General features: G+C 38.9%; 1 protein-coding gene across 2 annotated transcripts in view; it reads left to right on the forward strand.

The window, feature by feature from the left end:
* gabrb3 (gamma-aminobutyric acid type A receptor subunit beta3) overlaps positions 1 to 25,464 on the forward strand; it is an 84,410-nt gene that overhangs the window by 1,527 nt on the left and 57,419 nt on the right. The window lies entirely within an intron of this gene.

Here is a 25,464-nt window from a genome sequence, read left to right on the forward strand (position 1 = left end):
TAGGGCTTTCTCAGGTGCCTTGTAATTTTTACGGGACAGTGATTGCACTGGATGAAAACTTGGTTTTATTATATGTTTATTTTGGTCAAATGTGCGTTGGCTTTGATGTCAGTATGTGACCATCCTGTGACTTAATAAGTAATTGGCTTTGTGACACACTTTGGTTTCCATGATTTTGAGAATTTCTACTGTCCGAATACCTGCAGAGATAAGTGTGGGTGTAAAGATGACTTACGATGTGTGAATATATATAAGTACATTTGAACTTGTTCATCTAGTAGTGTAGAATTTGGATTTTGTTTTGTTTTGTCGCTGGTATTAGCATGGTGTGAACCAATGGAGCAATGTTTCTGAATGAGAAATAACAGACATTTTGATGGGGGAATGGAGTAGTTGGAAAGTTGCAAACCATGTTTATGTATATTATATTGCCTACCATTTAGAATATTTGAAATAAGGCATTAAAATAATTTCACAGTTACTATGCGGGACAACTATCTGATGTTTTGATTGATGTACTAATTGATTTATTGACTTCAGTGATAGGAGGCTGTTCACAGGTGAAGTGAGAATTGCATTGAAAGTCAACATTCAGTAATGATTTTTTTATTTTAATTAAACTAACCTTGTGAAGGGAAGAAGGAAGGAGACATGAAGAGAGAAAGAAAAGGGGGAGTGACAGAACTTTACAGGGGTAAAATGTGTTAGCATGTGCATATGGGGTCAATCAATGCACCTCATTATCTATATAGTGTTCTTTTCAAAATAATGCTTCACCCAGAAACAGTGTAAGGCATCATTTTATATGACATGGAGAAGACAGCACTCAAAGGTAACAGTAGAATTACACTCTAAAAAACAGTTCCAGTAACCAATAGGAACCCAGTAATTCCTACAAGAACCCTGTCTAGTTAAAGGGTTCGTTGACAGGCAAAATGGCTCCCCTATGGAATCAAGCCAAATAACTTTTTCAGAACCCTTATTTTCTAAGAAAAAAAACATGCCTCCTCACAGCAAGGAGGTCCTGGGTTTGAATCCCCGTCGGCCGGGGCCTCTCTGTGTGGAGTTTGCATGTTCTCCCCGTCTCTGCGTGGGTTTCCTCCGGGTACTCCGGTTTCCTCCCACAGTCCAAGAACATGCAGGTAAGGCTCATTGGAGAGTCTCAATTGCCTGTAGGTCTGAGTGTGTGAGCGAATGGTGTGTGTGCCCTGCAATGGACTAGCGACCTGTCCAGGGTGTATTCCTGCCTTTCGCCCAATGTATGCTGGGATAGGCTCCAGCCCCCCTGCAACCCTGTTCAGGATAAGCGGGTTAGGATAATGAATGAATGATTAATTTGACCTGTGGATTATAGGGAGTTGTATATATGCGTGTTGACAGTTTACTATGGTGAGAGAGTTACTCTTGTTTGGGTGAAAAACGGGCCAAATGGAGAGTCTTCCCAAGGCAATCTATACTAGGCTTTAAGTGCAGACCACCTTGTCGTTCTGCAGGATGCCAGACTTTTCTAATCACAACACAAGCTGGGATGTGTCAGACACAAGTGATCACTACAGTATATCACGAGCTGTAACAGTGGGAACAGACAAAACCATAAAACGGATGAAAGCTTCCGTGGTACAGTATTGGATAGAAGTAGTCATAATTATGGTATCTAATCACACTTGTTAAATTCGTATTAGTTAGAAGAGTTCCTTTGAGCTCCTGTAAAGTAAAACAGGCCTTTTGGGAAATCATTAACATGTGCTATCCTGGTGTTGTGGGTGTTGATTTCTGTGTCAATTATAATGGAAACAGACTTGGGTGCTTCACCCAATCAACAGGGGGTGAGAGAGAGAGAAACAGAGGGCTTTACATTAAGAAGAAATAACGTATCTTCATAGGAAGCAACTGAATGCCTTTCTTCCATAAGCACTGTGAGTAATCAAGGGAAACTTGCTGACTCACTGGGTCCTCCCTATGAGACAATTGAGCTTTTCAAGGATTGGCTTTAGTTGGGAGGCAGTTGCGACCTCCTAGGCTATCAGCCAAAATTAACAGTGTGTTGGGCTATACCAGAGATCAGGCATGGGGGCCTTTCTGGCTATCATCCATTTTGACAAGGCCTGATTGTGGAATCAACCTGGATATCAGCCACATTTTACATTACAATGTTGCATGAAAACAGTGCAATCACTTCCTATTGTGAAGACTTTTCTCTGATTAACAACACTGGCGCGATTTCGATTTCTTATTTTGGATCTTTGACCACATTACGATTGCATCAAGTCACAGAAAGGCATTTGTATGAACCTAGCATTGTTGTCTAAAGCAAAACAAAAGAACAATAAAAAGGAACAAAGGTGAGTGCTGCAGAGAATGTGTATGGGAGGTAAACCAACCATAAGACTCACAAGATTCACTTTGCAGCACTACTGCTGTGTGATAACCTAGCCAGTCTACGCTGAAGGTTTACCACTGTCTAATGATTGCTCTGAGAGACAGATTGATCTCACAGGAAGTGGAGTATGGAATTGTAGTAACAGTAATGCAGGGGAGAGGGAAAGCCACTTCCAGATCAATGGAACCTCCCTCTCCGTAATCATATAGGGTATGAGAAAATGATGATGAAGACTGAGGTAAATCTTAAATGCACCATAATGGTGCAAAGTGCTTTATATATTCAGCAGATGCAGTTTATTGTGATGCAGGCTGTATAATGGAAAGCCATATCTGCCAACAACAAAGTGCCATTTATCTACAGTCTTGAAGGTGGGGGTGAAAATGAAACAAAAAATGTATCAGGAGGTGCAATCCATTATTTCTCACATGGTAGAAACAGAGTTCTTACCCATCTTTTTTTCTGATGAAAGATGGCCAATAAAACGAGAGGTGGCTTTTTTGGTTTAAGATCAATGCCTTTCAAGGAATATACTGTACTTAACAGCACAGGTGAGATGTAGGCTTGTCTAGCTTGCTGTGAACTGTGCACTGACTACAGATGTAGGAAAGCGTTTTCAAAGTCTCAAAGTGGAAGAAATAGGAGCCTGATCATATTCTCCAAAGCAGTTTCTTTCTGGTCTACTGGTTTCAGTTCGTTTGTGGTATTTCAAAGCAGCTTGCACTCTTTATATTGTACTGTGAAAACAAATTAACAAGCTCACCTACAGCATAACACGTAATGTAAAACAGAGCTGGTAATTATTGTAGTATTGTAGAGTACATCTCTTACAAATGGCTGGCCTATAATGATTTAGGAACGACACTCATTCTTTCATATTTTGTGTGAGCACATCTCTGCTGGTGTGTTTGATCAAAACAAGACAACACTATTTTGCAGTATGAGTACTATGTCAGTGCTCAGTTGCGGTAACCATGTAAAACTGACCTTAAACTGCTTCTTTGAGAACCATATATACATACATACAGTATAAAACAACTGACAGGACATGATACAACCGGTTGCATTCTAAACAAAACAGCACAGTCACTTTGGATAAAAAGCATCAGCTAAATAACTGTAATGTAATGTACTATATTTTGATATACCGGAAATCCTCAAATTGTGTCCGGGGTCTTTTATTTATTAGGCTGCACAAAGCACAGGCCTTTATTTGGGGCAGGCTTGTATTCGAGGCAGGCCTTTATTTCTTATTAGGCTTCTGTTGTAGAATTTTATTCTTAGAAATCAAGTAAAAGGCTCCACTTAAAGTGGGCCAACACTGTTCAACACTTCCTGTAACCGTTCAGAAACGCAACTTGAGTAGCTAAACCATTAATGAAAGCCAAAACAGATGCGTCTTCATAAAATACCAACTTGCCAGACATGCCTTCATGAACAATAACAAATTAGCGAAGATAACAGCAAGTTAAGGATCTTTTTTTCTAAAGTGTGTTTTATTGTGAGACATGCGTTTCATTTGGAGCAGCATACCGGTAGGCTATCAAAAGATTTTCGCTTTGGTTTGGGATTTAATTTACTTTTGGACTGTTTGATTCAATTACTAAATGTTGGGACTGATGGGCACTGAAATCTGGGGGGTATTTGATGGTTCACTGTTAAGTTTTATGTAGTTGAAAGAGTGTCGGGATTTCCACCGGTCTGTTTATTGCAAGTCAAGGCTGCCGCTTTCATTCATTCATTGAACGTGCGCTGTGCTGTAAATACATGGAAACCTTATTGCGTAGCCAAGTAGCCTAAATTGAGTTCATTTTTAATTTTGCCTGATTTACTTTTTATTAAATTCGTAGGCTCGAATGCCTCGCGGCAACAATTGTGTTTAAATGTATACTGCTTCAGCTTTTTGCAAGTTACTCAGAAGGGGGCGGCAAGCGACTGATAGCTTGAGAGCAACGTGTTGGAGACCCATGGTGTAGGACAACGACTTTTCATTGGCAACAGTATTAAACCAACCAACAATATAAAATATTAAGAAGAGCTCTTTTATTTCATTGAGTTAAATCGAAACAGTGTCTTCTAGTGCTCATGGACTGATAGCCCTACTGGTAGGCAATATTACCCCGGCTTGTATTTGGGGGCCGGCCTTTATTTGTCCGAATCGACCATGCCCCCGGCTATTATCTGAGGCCCAGCTTCAAATAGAATCCCGGACACAATTTGAGGATTTACTGTATATATATTGAGTTGCAAGGAACAGTTTGCCGGGTCATGTAGTAGAGGCAGAGACCTTTGGGGTCCAGGATTGATTCAGTGGACATACTTTGTAGGTGAATGGTGAGCTTAATCTAGTTGATTTGCCTGTTCTTGTCATTAAGGACCATTATGTTCTCATGTTGCATGTTACCTATAGACCTACACATGTAGGAAAGATAGAAAGATTGGATCCTATACTATACAATAGAGGATTCATCCTAATCTAAAAGGTAGTGACTCTGCTCTTACTCTACCTTGGAAGGATATACTGTCAATCCCCAGACAAAAATAAAATTAATCATGCTAGGTGCTGTCTTCATGGCTTTCAGCAGTAAACAGGATGATTTCTCTGATGGGGAAAGGGACAACCTACAACAAACCTTTGGTACAAGTGTACATCAAGGTACTTCTTCCATGACTGAAGATCTGGTTTTGAGGATAAGCATAGCAGGACCTATCCACTTTGGACCATTATAAACATAGATTAGACTTTAATTATATGTCATTGTCATGAACAACCCTGAAACGTTTCTGGACATTTGCAATAAAATATCATCAGGTTTTGACCATAAAGTGACCAAAAAATTACCTGTACCTAAGAAAATCCTTATTTAGGATTGTTTTCAATTGGCCCAGTTGAAACAGTAGCCTCTTAAACAAGAAGAAGCCCTCGCTCTGTTAAAAGTACTCTGATTATATATTGATTGACTGCCCATATTTTGTTTCTATTTGACCAGTGTGGTGAGAGTGCATTCTTCTGGCTCTCTCTGTGGAAGGCTTGTGTGCTAGAATGAGAAGCAAATTCATAATGTAGACAATGAAGCTTTAAGCCTCTACTTTACAATTTGAATGCACAGATGGGTGAAATAGGCAGAACATTAATTATTTGAAAATCAACAACATTTTAGAAATAAATGCTCTGAAGTTAGCGATCTGATTTCTGTGTATTGGCTGCATTAATAGCATGCCCGTTTTTTCTTTGCAATTCAAAATCTTCCCTTGTGGGTTTGATGAGTGTGTGCTAGCTTCTTGTGTTTTTCATAATTAACTTTTTTTGCACCTTATGAGATTATGGAACAAGTGTATCCCATTTTGTTCTGAAATTCAAATGGAAAATGGAAAATTCACTCATTGTAGCAGTTGCGATAAGCGGCTCATTATGATGGAGCATGTCACGTATGTACTTTTTGAAGTTGATCCAAGATTGGCACCTTACACGCCAAGGCGTTTTTTTATCCAAGGGAAGGAAGAATTGCTGCTCATCACCCCCTCTACAATTTGAGGTCTTTTTCCTTCTGCTGTGAAATATTTCATGAATAGCTAACATTCAACCACATTCAACCAATGTCTATGTTAATTTACTAATATTGAGTGTTGCGAGATTCAGATTTTATCAGGAAGGAAAAAAATATTCTCAGGTGGAGGTGCTTGTGCCACAAGTGAACATCTGTCTACCCTGGTATAAAATCCAGTGTCACATGCCATGACACACTCATGGGAGGACAAGAGCAGGACACAGGGAGAGACGGAAATTGTGGATTGCACCGGTGTTTTATAATACAAGGGCAGAGCAGGGAGGGGAGAGAGAACAAGAGTGAAAAATAAACAAAAAGTCTTTGTTCGTTCCCCTCACTGTTTCTGGGCAAAAATAATAAACAAAAATAACAAAGGCAAAATAAATCAAAAGTAGCTTTTCAGCTTGGCTTTCCTCTGGCTCAACGCATACAGCTCTCTCACCTACTGTGGGAAGAAGCACACTTTTTAAGTCCTTGACTGATTCATAATGATGTCCAGGTGTGTGCCTACTTGACCAGTAGACATCCTCTAATGGTCCGATGAGGTCCATGCCAATTCTCTCAAAGGGGACCTCCATTAAAGATAGTGGATGCAAGTGCTTTTGGAATGCCCACTGGATTTACTTTTTGACAATTGGGGCATGCCATACACCACCGCCAGACATCTACCCATATACTCAGTCAATAAAATTGGACCATTATACGGTTAAGTGTTTTATCCAGGCCCAAATGCCCTGCCATTGGATTGTTGTGAACCGCCTCAAAAACATTTTCTGACGGCTTTTTGGCACTAAAAGCTGCATGCTGTCTTCACCTGTATGTGGTTCCTGACTTACCCTATATATTTTGTCATTAATTATACAAAAACAGGGGTATGACACTGCCCTCTGCTGGTCGAGTCGCCTCCCCTCAATCCTGATCACTTGTGGACTGCGACTCGACTCAGCGTTTCATCCTGAGCTTGTTCGATTGTACTAACCCCAGTCATCAAACCATGCTTTTGTCCCACAAATAATGTCACATCCAGCTATGACCAGCTTGAAAGGACCAACTAACAGCTGTTTAAAAACATAGCTTGAGCTGGTTAAACTACAGTGGGCTCCCAAATTATTGGCATCCTTAATAAAAATTAGGAAAAAAGGCTGCATATAATAAACAACATGGATAATGATCTTCATTGTATGTTCAACCATGCGGGGTAGCTATATGCTTTTATTTCATAAAACTATATATGTTTTTTTATTTAATAGTCTAATTTCATTCTGAAAACCACAGGTACAAAACTAATTGGCCCCACTAAGAATTATTGTAAATGAAAAAGTTAAATTGGCAATACAATTGTACTTCATTTCCTTAATCTCAGTCTAAAGGAACTATATTGTGTCCTTTCCTCGCTACCTGTTTTACTAGAGTATTATAATGAGGTAACAAGCATGCAAAATCCCTTTGTCAACCATCGGCATGGGAAGAGCCAAAGAACTGTCAAATCAGAAGACACAGATGGTAACTGACCATGAGAAGTCAGGTAATGGGTACAAAAACAGACATTAATGGTTAAACACACCACTTAGCACTGTAAGGCATAAAGCACATGAAGGCAAAGCATATGGAATGGTTCCAAAGTTGCCAGGAAGACTATGCAAGTGCATATTATCCCCATGGATGTCAAAGAAGATGGTGAGGGAGGCCATAGGTAACAGTTTAAGAATTGCAGAGAATGGTTGTCTTGGGGTCACCAAGTCGAAAAATATATATAATGGCACCTCCATACCAGCAAAGTCTGGAAGGGTGGCACAAACACAGCCCTTACTGAGTTTGCCAATCCTCATTGGAATTATGACTGGAAGAGAGTGATATGGTCAAATGAGACCAAAATTGAATATTTTGACCATACAAACTATCGACATGTCTGTTACAATGAATCTGTATGTGATTGATTGGATTAATTGAACCTGAATGGTACAGAGTTAAACAAGAGACCTTTCTGCAAATTCTAAAGTTAGATTTTTATTTTTATTTCTTACTGTTTATTAATCATATAAAAAAGTAAAAGTAAAAACAACAAGCATGTTCTGCAATGGCTATCTCAGTCTCCAGACTTAAATCTCTGACAAAAAACCTGTGGTCTGTGTTTTTTTGCTGCGGGGTATCGGACTCCATTCATTTTTAAAAATTGTAACAAGAATGTTTTACTGTTTACAAAAATTTTCTTCGTTAGAGGAAAGGTGCTATAGAACATGGCTTTTTTGGTTGGGGGGACTTGTTTTTAACTCATGAGAAACTCAATGGTCTTCAGACTTGTTAAGTGGATTGCTACTCACAGGTCTTGCGACTTACCTATAGTTAGAAACTCAGAGGACTTGATACATGTTACCTGCTCTAATACTCAGAGGTCTCTTATGACTTAATCCCTGTTCATATAGGAATTGTTTCTCCAGGAGAGGTTAGTTCATTTTGTGTATCACAGATAGATCCGTCCGAATCGTCCATGTCTGTGTTTTTCATGCACCATCTTGGTGAAAAGTATGAAGCAAATTACCTATTTGGTAGGGTACTATCGGGTACTGTAGGATGTTTTTTGTTGTATAATCATTATCATTATCATTATCCTTATCAATCCATCCATCCATTATCTTAACCCGCTTATCCTGAACAGGGTCGCAGGGGGCCTGGAGCCTATCCCAGCATACATTGGGCAAAAGGCAGGAATACACCCTGGACAGGTCGCCAGTCCATCGCAGGACACACACACCATTCACTCACACACTCATACCCATGGGCAATTTAGACTCTCCAATCAGCCTTACCTGCATGTCTTTGGACTGTGGGAGGAAACCGGAGTACCTGGAGGAAACCCACAAGAACACGGGGAGAACATGCAACCTCCACACAGAGAGGCCCCAGCCGACACGGATTCAAACCCATGACCTCCTTGCTGTCTACTGCACCATCCGTGCCGCCATCATTATTATTATTATTATTATTATTATTATTATTATTATTATTATTAAGTGCAGCGATACAAACTAGTCTGATAGTCCGGTGGATATCATGGTTGCTTTAGAACAATCTTTCCCTGACTTCACTGGCATGAGTAGCAAAAAAAACCTGCCAGTTGCTTGCTGGCATCGCATAGTCATGAGACATTAAAAAAATTAAATCAATGAAGAGATTGTAAACTGCTCAGAATGGCTACTGTATTGACAGCCATCATTACAGTCCTGACTGTGTATGATGCACACATCCAAAGACACATCCACTCCCACCTCTGTAATATTGGGGAGAAATACAGGGATTCCAATCCCATCCGAATCGGTACATGAAATGACATTAATTAATCCCTATGTGGTAATTAATATCTAAGATGTCGTTTGGGAAACTAATTCTGTCCAAATAGGGATTTTCAATTTAGTACTACAAATGGCAAGGTCTTGAGATGTTACCTAACTTTTAGTAAGAACCTAGTAAAAAGTCTCAAGATGTTCTATTAGTAGAAACTCAGAGGTCTCATGACTATGACTAGATACTCAGTGGCCTTGAGACTTGTATCCTAATTCAGTTCTCAGAGGTGCTTTAAGACTAGAATCTAGTGTTAAAACTCAGAGGTCTCTTGCAACTTGTACCTAGCAGGGGTGGGGCTTGACTCCGAGTATACATACCACAGTGCCCACACTATGCTACATTGCAAACAAATACATAAAAAGAGGTAATGCAATTATTGAGGTAACTGATAACAAGTGAACAAGTTGTGAATTGATGAATAAACCATTTTTTATGCTGTGGCCAGAGGCATTATGTTTTCTGATTATCCGTCCATCTGTCTGTTGTCCGTTCGTTGTCTGCCTGTCCGTCCAATTCTTGTGAACGGCAGGAACGCCTTGAGATAATTTATTCAAATTTGGCACAAACATCCACAATGAACTGATTAGATTTTGGTGGTCAAAGGTCAAGGTCACTGTAACTTCACATCATTCTTATGAATGCAATATGAACTATATTTGATATTTATTTTATTTTTTATTGGACATTTTATATCCAAAAGGTCAAAGGTCAACTTCACTGTGACATAATGTTTTGCTTACCACTGTAGCTGAGAAAACGATCTTGAGTTGTTTTGTTTGTTAATTGGTGATGTAATCATTAGTTGATATTTTAGATTTACAAACACTTTGTTGTAATATTCTTCAATTGTTGTTGGTTTGACTGAAAAGAATGATGGTGCAAATCAAATAAATTCATACAATGTTCTTTAAATGTGCAATTAAAAAAAAGTAATTCCACTATATTAATTATTGCATGAAATGTATAAAAATAATTAAAATACATTAAGCTGTACTTGGAGTGATTGTGGATTCATAAGTTTAGAAGTGCTGGACAGACAGGGATGAAAATTGCAACTTCACTGGTTGGTGGAAGCATACAACAGTGAGGTTATTTCGCTCTAGTTTTAATTATAGATGAACTGAAATATGTGTTAAACAACCAAGAGGAGTCTATTGATTCATTGATCTGCTTAAATATGCTACCTTTTTATGTTGGCTAATTGTTTGAAATATAGTACAGTAAGCACAATGTGAACTCAGCACAGGCGGTCCCAAGTGTGATAATTTGTACCTTGATATCTTCTAGAAGTAGGGCCACACTGCTGCCTCCTTTCATGAAAAAAATTAATTTCTGGTGACAGAATTGCAAAAATGTCAGTGGGGCTGATATTCCCTCTCCCCTTCACCCAGTGGCACAGAAATTAGTGCCTTCGGATAGGGTGCGTCCCAAATAGGATAACATAAACTCTCTGTGTTCCGAACACCAAGTTAGCACATGTTCCAAACAGTGCAACTTTCATGATGAATAAATAAGACATTACTTCCAGATCAGCTTTGGTCTTTTTGAGTGTGTAAAGTCGAATTCCTTCCGTTTTAATAAAAACTTGGTATGAGTCACATACGCGATCCATTTCAGCATTCAGTGACACGGTAATGGTGCTCCCCTGTGGCAGTGGGGAGCTGCTGCTAACAAGAGACTACAAACCAGGCATGCATATACGGCTCAGCCAAAAGTGTTCCTTGTAAAATTGTTCAGGCACATACACACATCCTTTTATATAGATAGTATACGTTTTTCATTAATATTAAGATTAACCAGATAAAGATTTAATAGAGATTTATATAATTGAGATTTGTATGTGTGCAAAACTGTAATAGCTGTGCTTCAGGTGCTAAGTCGTTATTTGTAGTTTTCACTATAATTACTGGCCTAATTCACATCAATCAAAGTGTTTTAGTGTCTGGGATAGCCAATAAGCGACCATAATCATAAACCACATTCCTCAGGATAAAAACTACCATTGAATGGACGTTAACCTCTGGTAGAAGTGACCGTTTCCCCGTGTTCTGTTCAGAACACACTGAGTCTGTTACTCTGAAAATGAACAGCGGCGTGCAGATAGGAAGATTCAGTTTGAAAGTGCATCATTATTCTTTGGGATTTCTTTGAGATACTTTAGACAAAGCATTTTTTCCAAACCTCAGAGTAACGAGTAACAACAGAGAGTAGTGGAGTGAAAAGTAGGATATTTTACTTTTAAATGTAAATCAGTGAAAGTAAAAGTCTCCAAGAATGGAAAGTACAGATATCGCAAAAAAGTACTTAAATACACTACTGGTTACAGTCAAGATGTTTATCTAACCCTTATCATCCCAAATTCTCTGGAATTGCAGCCTGAGTCTAAACTCCTTCCTATTTCTTTCTTTTTTTGAATAGTCACATATTAATGTAGAATGCTGATCTTTACATTTGGTGAACAAAAAAAGTACATGAGTAAGCATGAGCAAGCATTATGGTTCATATTCATTGAAATACGGCCAAAGTGAGTGTGTATTCTACCTTAGAGATTTTTTTTTTGTATTAAAATTCAGTGGTGACACATACTGCTCCTTCCGTTGTTACAGTAACCTCACTGACATTCATCAAAGACTTAAACCTTGCAATGTAGGCCTACTAATACAAACTTTACAATAACATAAATAAAAATGTATCAGTATATTTTTTACAATATTAATACACATTTTTGTGGGAATTTGGTTGTGCAATTGTTTGCTCTTAAAAATACAGTGCATCCGGAAAGTATTCACAGCGCTTCACTTTTCCCACATTTTGTTATGATACAGCATTATCCCAAAATGGAATAAATTCATTTTTTTCCTCTAAATTCTACACACAACACCCCATAATGACAACATGAAATAAGTTTTTTTGAAAATGTGGAAATTTATTAAAAATAAAAAACTAAGAAATCACATGTACATAAGTATTCACAGCCTTTGCTCAATACTTTGTTGATGCACCTTTGGCAGCAATTACAGCCAAGTCTTTTTGAATATGATGCCACAAGCTTGGCACACCTATCTCTGGGCAGTTTCGCCCATTCCTCTTTGCAGCACCTCTCAAGTTCCATCAGGTTGGATGGGGAGCGTCGGTGCACAGCCATTTTCAGATCTCTCCAGAGATGTTCAATTGGATTCAAGTCTGGGCTCTGGCTGGGCCACTCAAGGGCAAGAGTTGTTCTGAAGCCACTCCTTTGATATCTTGGCTGTGTGCTTAGGGTCGTTGTCCTGCTGAAAGATGAACCGTCACCCCAGTCTGAGGTCAAGAGCACTCTGGAGCAGGTTTTCATCCAGGATGTCTCTGTACATTGCTGCATTCATCTTTCCCTCAAACCTGACTAGTCTCCCTGTTCCTGCCGCTGAAAAAAATCCCCACAGCATGATGCTGCCACCACCATGCTTCACTGTAGGGATGGTATTGGCCAGGTGATGAGCGGTGCCTGGTTTCCTTCAAACATGACGCCTGGCATTCACACCAAAGAGTTCAATCTTTGTCTGATCAGACCAGAGAATTTTGTTTTGCATGGTCTGAGAGTCCTTCAGGTGCCTTTTGGCAAACTCCAGGCGGGCTGCCATGTGCCTTTTACTAAGGAGTGACTTCCGTTTGGCCACTCTACCATACAGGCCTGATTGGTGGATTGCTGCAGAGATGGTTGTCCTTCTGGAAGGTTCTCCTCTCTCCACAGAGGTGACCATCGGGTTCTTGGTCACCTCCCTGACTAAGGCCCTTCTCCCCCCATTGCTCAGTTCAGACGGGCGGCCAGCTCTAGGAAAAGTCCTGGTGGTTCCGAACTTCTTCCATTTACGGATGATGGAGGCCACTGTGCTCATTGGGACCTTCAAATCAGCAGAAATTTTTCTGTACCCTTCCCCAGATTTGTGCCTCGAGACAATCCTGTCTCGGAGGTCTACAGACAATTCCTTTGACTTCATGCTTGGTTTGTCAACTGTGGGACCTTATATAGACAGATGTGTGCCTTTCCAAATCATGTCCAATCAACTGAATTCACCACAGGTGGACTCCAATTAAGCTGTAGAAACATCTCAGGGTTGATCAGTGGAAACAGGATGCACCTGAGCTCAATTTTGAGCTTCATGGCAAAGGCTGTGATTTCTTAGTTTTTTATTTTTAATAAATTTGCTAAAATCTCAAAAAAACTTCTTTCACGTTGTCATTATGGGGTATTGTGTGTAGAATTTGGAGGAAAAAAATGAATTTAATCAATTTTGGAATAAGGCTGTAACATAACAAAATGTGGAAAAAGTTAAGCGCTGTGAATACTTTCCGGATGCACTGTATATGAGATTACAAAGTTTCCTTCATGGGAATAGAGTGCTATGTTTGTTAATTTTGATTTCCCTTCATCTGTCATTCAGTTGGCTACTGAATAGCGGGTCAGATACATTCCCATAGGCTATCAACAACTGCGGTGGGGGTGTTTCTCTTCCTATGTAAACACTACATAGTTAATAAGCAAAAGACTTGGTTCTCATAGCGTAGTTGATGTCTACTCATTTTCTAATGATCTAAATCAGAAAAATTATGAGCTTGTTTTAATTATTTTTATTACAAACCAAAAAAATATATTTTTTATTATTATTATTTTTACAATGCACATGCATAGCCATTACAGAAAAGTAGGCGAAAGAAAATGTAGAGGAACAACCTGGGCTTCCTCAGAAGTTCATTAGGCTAATTTGCCCAATGATCAGAGGAGAACAACATAACACTTTTAGGTTTTTGCTTCATTAAAATAATATACACACATTCAAGCAAATATTTTCACCCAGAAAGAAGATATGTCTTTGGACTATAGACCATCGGTACAGTTCTAGGACATTCCTGTTGAGAGTGGGAGTGATTAATTTATACAATTTCAAACCAAACTGCCCGGGAATGCCATGATTGAGAGAAGAAGCATAGATGTACAACATATTGAAGTCTCGTGATTGTGCTAAAGACTTTTCCGGAAACAGACTTTTCAGCTGAATAATTATAATACAAGCTCCTCATGATGAAAAAGGGCACTGCTGCCCCCCTACTGTCAGAACCTGCAAGTACTTCAGACAGCTGTGGTTAATAGTGCTCACATATGCTACCTACTGGTGGTTGTGCAAACAAGTAGTTACTGTGGAATAACCGAAAAATATATGCAAATTTGCCACAGCCCGGAAGATCTCCCAGAAGCACCAAATGAAACACGAAACCACCGTAGATTGGCCCATTATAGTGGTTTAAGATGAAACATTCATGCCAGAATGCTCGCTGACACTGTCCAGGGAGGGTATGCTACAGTGCTCTTATACTAACAGCTATTTAACCCCCATTACAAACATGCCTAACATTATTAAGATTATTAACTAACGCTTGTCTATTACGGCCAGTGCTAATGTAACAATGTCAAAACTATGACACAGTGTAAACAATTGGAATGTTACAAGCATTAAGACATACATCTTCACCATGTTTGTAAGTATCCTAGAGTTCATGCTTCCTCATCTTCCTCTGACTCACTCCCAAAATCCATGTCAGCATAGCTAGACATGATTAGACTTGACATCTCCTTTTCATTCAGAATAAGGAATTTATCTTTGAATCACGCAATACTACCAACTACTGTGTAAATATTTTGATCACTAAACAATACAACACCAAAAGACAATTGGCTCAAAGAAACAGATCTTTAAGAGAACTGTAATTATTTTGTTGTTGTTCAAGTCTTGGTCATCGCCCATTTTAATCTTAAGAAAAGACCTGGGAATATCTGCATCTATGGATTGCAGTGCATTTTTTTCCTGTGATTCGGCTATTGTAGAATATTAACACAACAACAGCCACATTTACCAGATTTGGCCCATAGAATAACTAATTGCTTTCACAAGGAGGAAAATGAAGAAGGCAGGTGAAAAGAGAATGCAGTCATCATCTGATCATTACTGGCAGTTAAAAAAGTATCATTCATATTACTAACAAGGTCAATTTGATCACCTGATTACGATGTAGCCTCTGCCTCATTTTGAGCCAGTAAAAGCTAGATATTTCCTTTGTTTGTGTCTCAGAATCAGAGGTTGCCTGGCTTCAGTAATAAATACTATATATATTTTAACATTTGCATTTTTAATATGCAGGTTTATGGAATCTCTACCTGTATGTCAGTATCTATTCCTGTATGCCTGTATCTATTCCAGACATTCTTTGAGGTTACTTTATAGGATAGAGGGCATTGACCAAATAATTCAGCTGTTTCTAATAGTTGTAAAATTGGTTTGCAATAAAAAAATTGCTTTGAAAAAAAAAGGCTTTCATTTTAGAGAAAAAAAGGCTTTATTTGTGAATGTTTAGATCATACACGAGGTGATAGATGCATTGTCATAAATTAAGTAAAACTACTCTCTGTAAATTATCCTTATCAGCAGCGTAGGATCCTCAAAGTGGGGACGAACATAGTAGAAAAAATATGGTCTGGGCTGAGTTTCAGCAAATCTATTAGCTGAGTAAACATGCTCATCCTTACAAATATCGCCTTCAGTGCTTGAATGAGTGATGTGGATTTTGTCCTCCCTGATTTGTCCTGCTCTTTGTGACTGTCATTCAATCTGCCAGCATTGCTGATTATTTCTTCCTGTTAAATTCCCTGATGTCATGGTTACATCCCACACACCTCAAAGGTGGAGAAGCATGCATGTGAAATTTATGAGACTGGTGGCTGGATCATTAGACTGGTACCTTTTGCTAGCAACACACATTTGGATTGGTTGAAGAGGCAAGGCAAATTCCAGCCGAAGAAAAGGTCCTGAATTCTATTGCCGATTTGGGTTGGAGATATATAAATAATATAAGTACATAATAAAACAAATAAACCAGCAGCATCTGAATCTCAAACACCCTTGTGGTTCCAACATTTTATTTTTAGACCTTTCTTTTTTTATAAAATTTTCTGATGAAATCATAAAAAACAGGCTGTTGGGATTTGATGAGAATAAACACAACCAAAAAAAGATGGAGAGGGAAGTGAAATGATGTGGAACCCTGTAGAGCCCTCGACACTGTGGATCATTGTGCTAGGTTAGGGGAGAATGCCTCTAGAGACAGCAGAGTTTGTTTAACTCTGAGCTCTGGGCGCCAAAGCCTGTGGGACTGCCCATTTACTCAATTCTGTGGGTTCTCGCTTCTCTTGCTCCACACTCACAATGCTTATAGTATATTTAAACATGTTATCCATTTATACAGCTCAATGTCTTCAGAGGTAGTTTTTCTGGCTAACATTGCAATTATGTCCACAGGTTGTTTCATTCTCTGAATAGATATTGTTTCAGTTGGTTCAGTTATGTTGGTCTGTAAGAATTTGTTTGAGAAGGTATGTCTTTTTTTCTTTGATATTTGTGGAACCTACAGTCTCCATATCGGAAGATTGCATTGAGGCACATGTAGTATGCTCCCATTGGGTGAGGCTGTGTTTTATTTTGGCTCAGCCAATCATTTTCAACACTGTGCGGGGCATACCAGGGAGGTCACTCACCATTCAGAATTCCCTATAAATAATTACTGTTCCATTCTCTGAATCTGTACAGTAGCAGGTCCTCTGGAATGATGCCACATCAAATCCAGCTATTCTTACATTTTCCCTTTAGACTGATCTTCTTTGGTGGAAATCCTTGTTCTTGCCACAAGCTATTTAAAATTTGCCACCGTGAAATTCATTTCAAATTTTTGCTTCTCTTGCTTGTCATACCGCAGCAGCTGTTTTGATGGAAAGTAATGCTCATTAATTTTTATAATGCTCAAACACTGTGTTAGTGTGAAATATATATTGAAACAAGTCAGCCCCACGAACAAACACAAAGATGTATTACTAATTGAAAAGAAGCAATGTGTCATAAATGCGTCGCTGTAATCAAATGATTTTCAGAAAGGCTAAGAACACAGAACTGTGGTGCGTGGAAATGTGTGCTCCCGCCTTCAGAAAATTGCACACAGTTGCAGGCCTTCTGGCTTTTCATTGCCTTTATTGCTTTCTCTGTTATTTCTTCCAGCACACACCCTGAATAAGCTATCCAAATGGAGGTGCATGGCTTGACTCTGAACTCACAACAGGAATATTCACAGCAAGAGCCAACAGTGTAATGGCCTCGACAGTATAATGGTGTGGATACTCCCTAAGTAATTTGTAGGGAGTGGAGGCGGGTAACTGCTACAGAAGAAAATATATAAAGTGTGTATACTGGCTTGCAGTGCTCTTACAGAGATGATATCAATGTGATGAAAGAATAAGAACATTTTGGCAGAGTTGTCTAATCTGTCAGATGCTATTATTATTTTTATTAAGGGTGCCAATAATTCTGTATATCGTATATTCTGTATTTGTTATTGGCACCGCTAACGATTATTGTAAATAAAATGACACAAAGTGAAATCGGCAATACAATTTGACTTAATTTAGTTAATCTCAGTCTAGAGGAACTATACTGTATCACTTCCTGTTTCAGAAGAGTATACAAATGCAGTAACAAGCATGCAAAATCCCTTTGTCATCCATCAGCATGGGAAAAAAAAACATTTAACAATGGTTAAACATACCTCTTATCACTGTACATATGTAAAACATATGGAATGGTTGCATAATTGCCAGGAAGAGGATGCAAGTGCAGAGAGAACCCTGGGATCACGGTTGAAGGTAGACCAGGAATTGTGAATAAGAAACCAATTCAAGCCTCCAAGACCATGGTATAAGCAGAGTAATCCACTTCAAGGTGGTCCTTAAAGGATTTTAACACATTGTAAGGAGTCAATCTTGGTCCTATCTGTCCAAAATGCCTTTTTTCTGAATTCTGCAGGCTCTTTTAGCTACTTCCTACTTACTTGTAGGCAAGTTTTAACCTGGCCATCCTGTTTTTGTAGCATATTAGTGCTTTGCATCTTGCAGTGCAGGGATTTTAACTTGTGGAGACTTCTGCAAACAGTACTCACTGACACATCCACACCTGCTTACTGAAGAGTGTTTCTGATGTTAGGCAGGTCTTTGGGGGGCTGTTTCTTCATCTGTAGAGATCTTCCTTGGCTTACCAGTCATTTTGCAATTACATCAGTGCTTTCTTTCTTTTTAATGATGTTTCACATAGTTTATTTTGGGAAGTATATTGTTTGGCCGATGTATCTGACTAGTACTGATTCTCAGCCTCATAATGGCTTCCTTGACTGACATTGGCGTAGCCTCGGTCTTCATGTTGACAAACGCTGATAACAGAATCCAAAGCCGATCGAACACCAAGAATAAAGACTCAATACTTATGTCTTATACCTGCACGAAGTTGTGCTGCAATACTGAGCCAAAAGAAGATAAATTGTACTACTGTCAAAAATACTTCCGGACCTCACTGTATCGATTTAATTGATTCCAGTCAATGACTCCATTAGCTGTGTTTGAGACATGATTTTCAGGAAGTAATTACAAGTGATCTGCATTATCAGTGAGACGTTGAAGTGTGGTATTATCTCAGACAGAGCAGTTATCACCTTGTACAGAGGTTTTACATTTTCACTAGGCTTGTGCCAGCTGTTCCTCAGACTGTGGCTGGGGTGATTCATAATTGAACACAGCATTACCTAGGGGAGGGAGGATTTCAGTTAGCAGGATAATCCCCTCGCTGTGTATGCAATCTGCCCACATGAGCTGCTTCAGCTGCGCAGTGCTCCAGGGCAACAACGGCAATAGCCTTGCTGTCAGATTGCAGAGTGGAGAACTAGCACACATGCTGGAATAAGTGTGTATGTGTGTGTGCGTTCTGGTCTGTGCATGAATTAAGTTTGGTTAATTGGCTGATTGACTAACTTAAGAGGGCAATTACATTTCCACATGAGGGCTTGATAAGTCTTTTCTTTAAATAATGCAGTAATGATTTTACTCAGTTTTCCCTTGTCTAATATTTTGTCTAATACGTACTTAAACCATTCTGTGTGACAGATATGCAATAATAGAGGAAATCAGGAAGGGAGGAAATATTGCACAATATTTCCACGGCACTATGATAAACAGGAGTCAAATAAAGCAATTGCATACATAACATACTTTCATACATATGTAGATGCGGGCTTACATGTTTACTTTTACAGTTCAATTTTCCTGTTTACTGATATCAGTGACTTTTCCTTCTTAGCATTATGAGAGATTTAGTATTTAAATTAGATATTTAATATTTATTCCTTAATTTTTCACCCCCATTGATTATTTCTTGAATATTTTGTTCTTCTCTATATTTCTTCTATATAAGTAACTAAGGCTGAAAATTACTTCATTGATAAGCATTCACCCGCTTTAAAAGCCAAGGTGGGCCACTAATTTTGTGAGGTGAAACAGCCGATCAGATGTGTCATGCAGCCATAAAGACCAAGGAACTGCCTTACTTCAAGATGAAATAGTGTTGTTAGGATGCAAAAAAACTGGCTAAAAGGTAGACAGACGCTGTTCTACAACATGTCAGAATCCATGTGAAAGACACTGTGAGGCATTCTAGAAGATTCTGTACTCTGACTAAACTAGAGCTCTTTGGACTGAAAGCAAAGCACTATTTTTGGTATAAACCACATATCCAGGTGACACAATCTTTACACCATTTGAATCCTCTGGGGCTTTAGCTCCACAAGTTGCACTTTTTGCATATGCCAATAACACAGTCACTTTTGAAAAAAAAGGAAAGGCGGAAGATTTCGAGTTTATTTTATTGAAGAATAGCAATTTCAACACTAAATAAATAGACTGATTTAATGTGGAATACACTGAATATTATGTCTTTTTCATGTATAATATACACACAGTTAGCACTTTATTAGGTGTTTATTAGACTTATCTTTTAGACTTATTACGTCTTCTGCTGCTGTAGCCTATCCAGCAGTGTGTTGAGCACAGAACTGCTGTTCACTGGATGTTTTTTGTTTTTCACACCATTTTCTGTTGTGCGTGAAAATCCCAGGAGATCAGCTTCTGAGAGACTCAAACCACTCTGTCTGCCACCAACAGTGGTCAAAGTCACTTAGATCACATTTTTTCCTCATTCTGATGGTTGATGTGAACATTAACTGAAGCTCTTGACCTGTATCTACATGATTGTATGCATTGCACTGCTGCCACACAATTGGCTGATTAAATAATCACATGAATAAGTACGTGTAATGAAGAAAAACTGTTCCTAATAATAATAACTAAAAGTTTCATACATAGGAGTTATGTTGTATGTATGAGTTATTATCTAGTAAGTATGAGATAAGCTGAGGTTTTGGCCATTGTTGACCGCAAAAAAGAAAGGAAAATCACCTTGCAAAATCTATGCTATGACCTTAAAATTTATGTCGACTGATACTGTCTAACTTGGCAGGGTTGGAACAAATTTGCATGGAGGATTGGGAAAAAATTCAAAAGTCTAATGGTCAGATTTACTTAGACATTTAGCACATGAAAAACCTTTTAGCATACCCTTACCTCCTTTTAGCACATGCAAAAACCAATAACATTACCAATAACTTGTCATTGGATGTATTATGCTTGTTCTGATATATTATGCACATGCTAAAGGTCTTAGTAAATCAGGCCCTAAATGTAAAAAGCTCCTACAGACTTTCTCAGGAAACTGAAGAGCTGCAATTACTGCCGCAGGCCAGTCATTTTTGAATAATGTTTTGAATGAAAAGATAGTAGAAAAGATACTCCATTGCATTCACATTTGAAGGTATGAAGGTATTGTAGTCACTTTCCACACACACCATCTATTTAGCTATTTTACTGACATTACTTACTGTTTTTATTTAGTTAGCAAATTTTTGCTAAACCTTAACTAGTGGTAATGGTAGCCACCAGTGGATTTCAGTCTGCTTACCTACACAATTATGTAACATAAGCATGCATACAACACGTCAATTTATTGTCACTTAAATTTTTATCAGACATCTTAAGTCTTCTGAAAGTCGGGGAGTCTTTTGGATTTAACCATGAGCTCCCTGCCCAGAAGAGGAAATACGCTGATAGAATCTCCTGAAAATATAAGCAGCAATGTCCGTACTGTGCAGTGGGACCCAGCTATCATGGCTAGCCAGCTGATGTACAAAACTGAATTCAGCTAGCTTCATAACGCGGCAGCTAATTAATGTTACTGAAAGCAGGCCAGCCACTTGATTAATGGGTAGCCACCAGGGATAATCTCTCGCAAACCCAGCTCACCACTGTAGTAGCCAATCATTTCCTCTTGCCCCCCCTCCTCCTTTTATTGGATCAAAGAGTGTATGAGTTCAGTGTATTGGACACATGCTTTTCAAATCCAGCGCAGAAATAAAAAAAGGCCACATCCAGAAGAAGCCTGTGGAGTTTTTTACAATCACAAATACAAGTAGACAAGGTATTGGGCAGAAGAGAACTCAGACAAAGGCTACTATCATTGTAATGACTGAGCATGTTTGTTTTATAATATTTTAAAAGTAAAAATACTGCATAGTATACCTTTAAACATTCAATTATATATTTTTTCCAAGATTATCAACAAATATTTTTTTCTATGGATATTTTAGTATTGGTATTACCTTGCACTATAGTACATTTGTCAGAATACCCTCGACAAATATTACAAGCAATTGTCTTGTGAGATTTAATTTCATCCATTAGAATCAAGATAATTGTACATTAATGTCTGTTCATAATTAATTAAATGTCACTACCCTCATTAATCTTATACAGTATTCTTTGTAATAATCTTTCAGGTACTCTCCATATTTCCCTGGTCATTGCTGTAAGCACGCAGAGCTTAAATCTTGTCATTGCAGTCCTTTTGTTGCCTCTAAGGAAATGGATGCATCCCCAGCTGTCTGTGCTCAAATTTACTTTTATAAAACATGCTTTTTCCACTTGGATGGCAACTGCATGACTGCCTGTTATTGTCATGGAACAGAGAAAAAACCTGCTTGCAACCGTGTGAGCTAGTGCTGAACCACCCGAGCCGCTACCCGTTACCTTGGAAACAGTCATCCTTTTTCCAGTCGGTATCCTTGCTTGTTTGCAATATTCCTCCAGGTGATGAGGCGATATTTCTGGAGTGACAGAAATGCTAGAATGTAAGTTATTTATTCACCTAGTTCACCTATTTCTAGTCCACAAATAAGAAAACAAAGGTATAAACAGGTATTCACGATTCATAAATAAAAAATAAATGAATACAGAACAGCACTGATCTAATATGTTTACATGTTTAGAGGGTTTTGCAATTGCATTCGATTCAGGTGCATTAGTGTGAGCAGGATGAGATTGTATGAGACTTGTTAATAGTTTTGACACCATGTTTCATGTAATGTTATGAAACTGAAAGCAAAATGCTTAAATATCAGCCAATGCCCAGTTGGTAGACTTGGTGTTCTTATTCAAAATTACTGGATTTGGTCACTTACATTTGGTCACTTACATATTTCACTTACATTTCAAGCACCCTCCTAATCTTACTGTAATTATATGAATCTGCTGCCAAAGGTAGGTAGTTTTAACTTCCTGGAAATAAACATTTTAATGTGTGATGTTCTGTATATTTGCAGAAATTTACATTCTGTTTTGTGTGTGTATGTGTGTATGTTTATCAGCAATTTCATAAATTCACGGTTTTTAGATTTAATCAGCTCGCATGTTGGAGGGTGAAATAGCAGTCAGTGTGAACGCCTCCTCTCACGAAGGACCTGAGGACAGACAGACGTGTTAACGCATTGTGAAACAGTCACACAAAGTATTGGGCCCAGACCCCACCACTTGTGGAGGCGTGTCGCAGAGAGGGAGAGATAGAGATAGAGAGAGAGTGTCGTCAAGGAGCTGGAATTCATTTATATATTTACAGCTCTGTTTGCCTACCCATTTATTTATAGCTTGGTTGGTTCGGTTGGCTTCCAGTAATTTTCCAATCAGCGCCTATTTTATGTGGCCTTTACTACGGTATGTATAACAAGGTGGTTGTTAAGTGGTTGATAGAACTATCATTAGGACAAATATGTGATTGTGCTTCCTGGTTGGAATCTTTTCCATCTAATAGCAACAGGTGCACTGCAACAATAAAAAGTGATCAAACAGCCGGCAGGGAGGCTAATTTTCAAAGGTATCACAACTGTTTAAACAAGAGTGCTTGGGTGCTCCTTTTCTCTTATTGAAAAACTATACATACAGATGTAGTATACAGTGGCATGAAATAGTATTTGCCCACTTCCTGATTTTCCCTCTTATTGCATATTTGTCACACTCAATGAACAGAGCTTTAAACAAAATGCACTACTTGGCAAAGGGAAACTGAGTACACAAAGTTTTTATTCGGTTTAGTCAAAAACATTTAAATATTGAATTTCATTGATTTAATAAAAGGTTCTCAAACACCCATATCATCCATACTTAGGTTCCCATTGTCTATTATTACATTTATTGTAATATACAATAATATTGGAGATTGGGAAGGGGGCAAATACTTTTTCACAGTGCTGTATGTGTCTGTATATGTGTGTGGTTATCCTTTTAAATTTTCTCTCCTATTTGTTCCACCTAGGGGGTGTTCTGTGTTGTGAGATTTTTAGGCCAGGGTTGGATGTGGAGTATTGACACAAATGTAAGATTTGACTGTATCTAAATAACACATTTATTGTACTTGATTGAGAGAGATATATCAATGAAGACTATCTCTATACCTCAGACTTCCCAACAAGCATCACCTGTCCAATTAAAATGGGGAGATCCCACTCTCCTTAATAACTGCAGCCCTACTGTATTTCTGTGTTCTACTGTGTCCTGGCCAAACTTCAGGAATTTTTAGTCAATGGACAACTTTAGGAACAATTCAAATTTTCGTATTTGAATGTCATTCTTTCAATTTATAGATCAGACTGTCGATGGTGTCGACGGTCAAGGGAGCTGAATACACAGCATTCTGTCATCAGCTTAGGGGAAGGGGTACAGTCCACATCATCTGCACGTTCACCTTTTTATTTCTGGGGCACAAATGGCAGACACGTGACAGTTGGAGTCCTTTGGGAACGGAGACCCTGGCATAATCGTCCTTCTCTCTAGGCCAAGTGTCAGGGTAGGAGTTGCACACTTGCTCTCAGATACTGTTTGTCCACCTAGTTTATTTTTTGCCTTGCGTTAACTGCTACCTTTGTTAAGTAGGGGGCAGTAGGCTGAGTTTAAGGTGAATGGTGGAAGTGCTGAAGCCCACTTGTAATTAAGATGTTTGGCTCAGACATCCTGTGGCTTGGGGGTAAGTGTGTCTTTTTTCCGTGGCGTGTTGTTTCCAGTGCTGACAGCCACTTTATGTTTGTTTCTTTGTCACTTTCTTCAAAACAGAGTTTTTGTTCTCGTCATAGTTTAGTGTTGGTTATTGTCTGTAGGCTATTGCACTAAGGCTACATCATTGTCGAAGGTAACATCTCGATGAGAGAGGGATGCCCTTTGATACCCGGGGTCTTCGTGGTGGGTTGTGGAGTTGGGTTACTTTCACATGGTTCTCCAGGCGGGGATGCTTATGCGTTGTTTCCTTCTTAGTGCAGGGTTAAATAGTTTGGAGTGTCACTCCAAATCGTGGTAGGAGCATTGTAAATCTCCGATAGCCCAGAGTTCTATACCGGAGAGCTTCGTGGCTGTTCACCTGTTTGTCTCACTTTCCCTTAGGTCTTCCGCACTGGTAGTAGAACCTTGAAGCGTGTTGTAGCTGTGTCAATGTTGATGTATGTTTGCTGTTAATGTGGCTTTTCACTAAGTCTGAATGCATGGTGTTCTGCGACTCTTGATGGCCAGGGGTTTCTGTGTTTGATACCTACATGGCTGTTCATGTGCACTTTTTGCTAATGTATCAATAATTGCGCGGTTGTTGAAGTAGGGTTCCTGTCTCTTTTTAAAGTAATCCTGTTTCATCAGGGAATTAGATTGTTAAAGGTGTTTCGTGTATCCTAGTGTTAGGGCCAGTATTCCCGCTGTGGAATCAGATGGGATGTCTTGTATGTCTTTCATTATCATGTTACCTTTCCATACCCAGGTTGGCTATAACGCAGTTGCAAGTGTAACAGGTGAGAAATTGCCGAGGTGGGATTTGAACCCCGGCCTTCTCACTTGTACCAAATATTTGTTGAACGAACGTGTTACCAGTAAGCTAAAGA

This window comes from Conger conger, chromosome 3, assembly GCF_963514075.1.
Source record: "Conger conger chromosome 3, fConCon1.1, whole genome shotgun sequence".
NCBI lineage: Eukaryota > Metazoa > Chordata > Actinopteri > Anguilliformes > Congridae > Conger > Conger conger.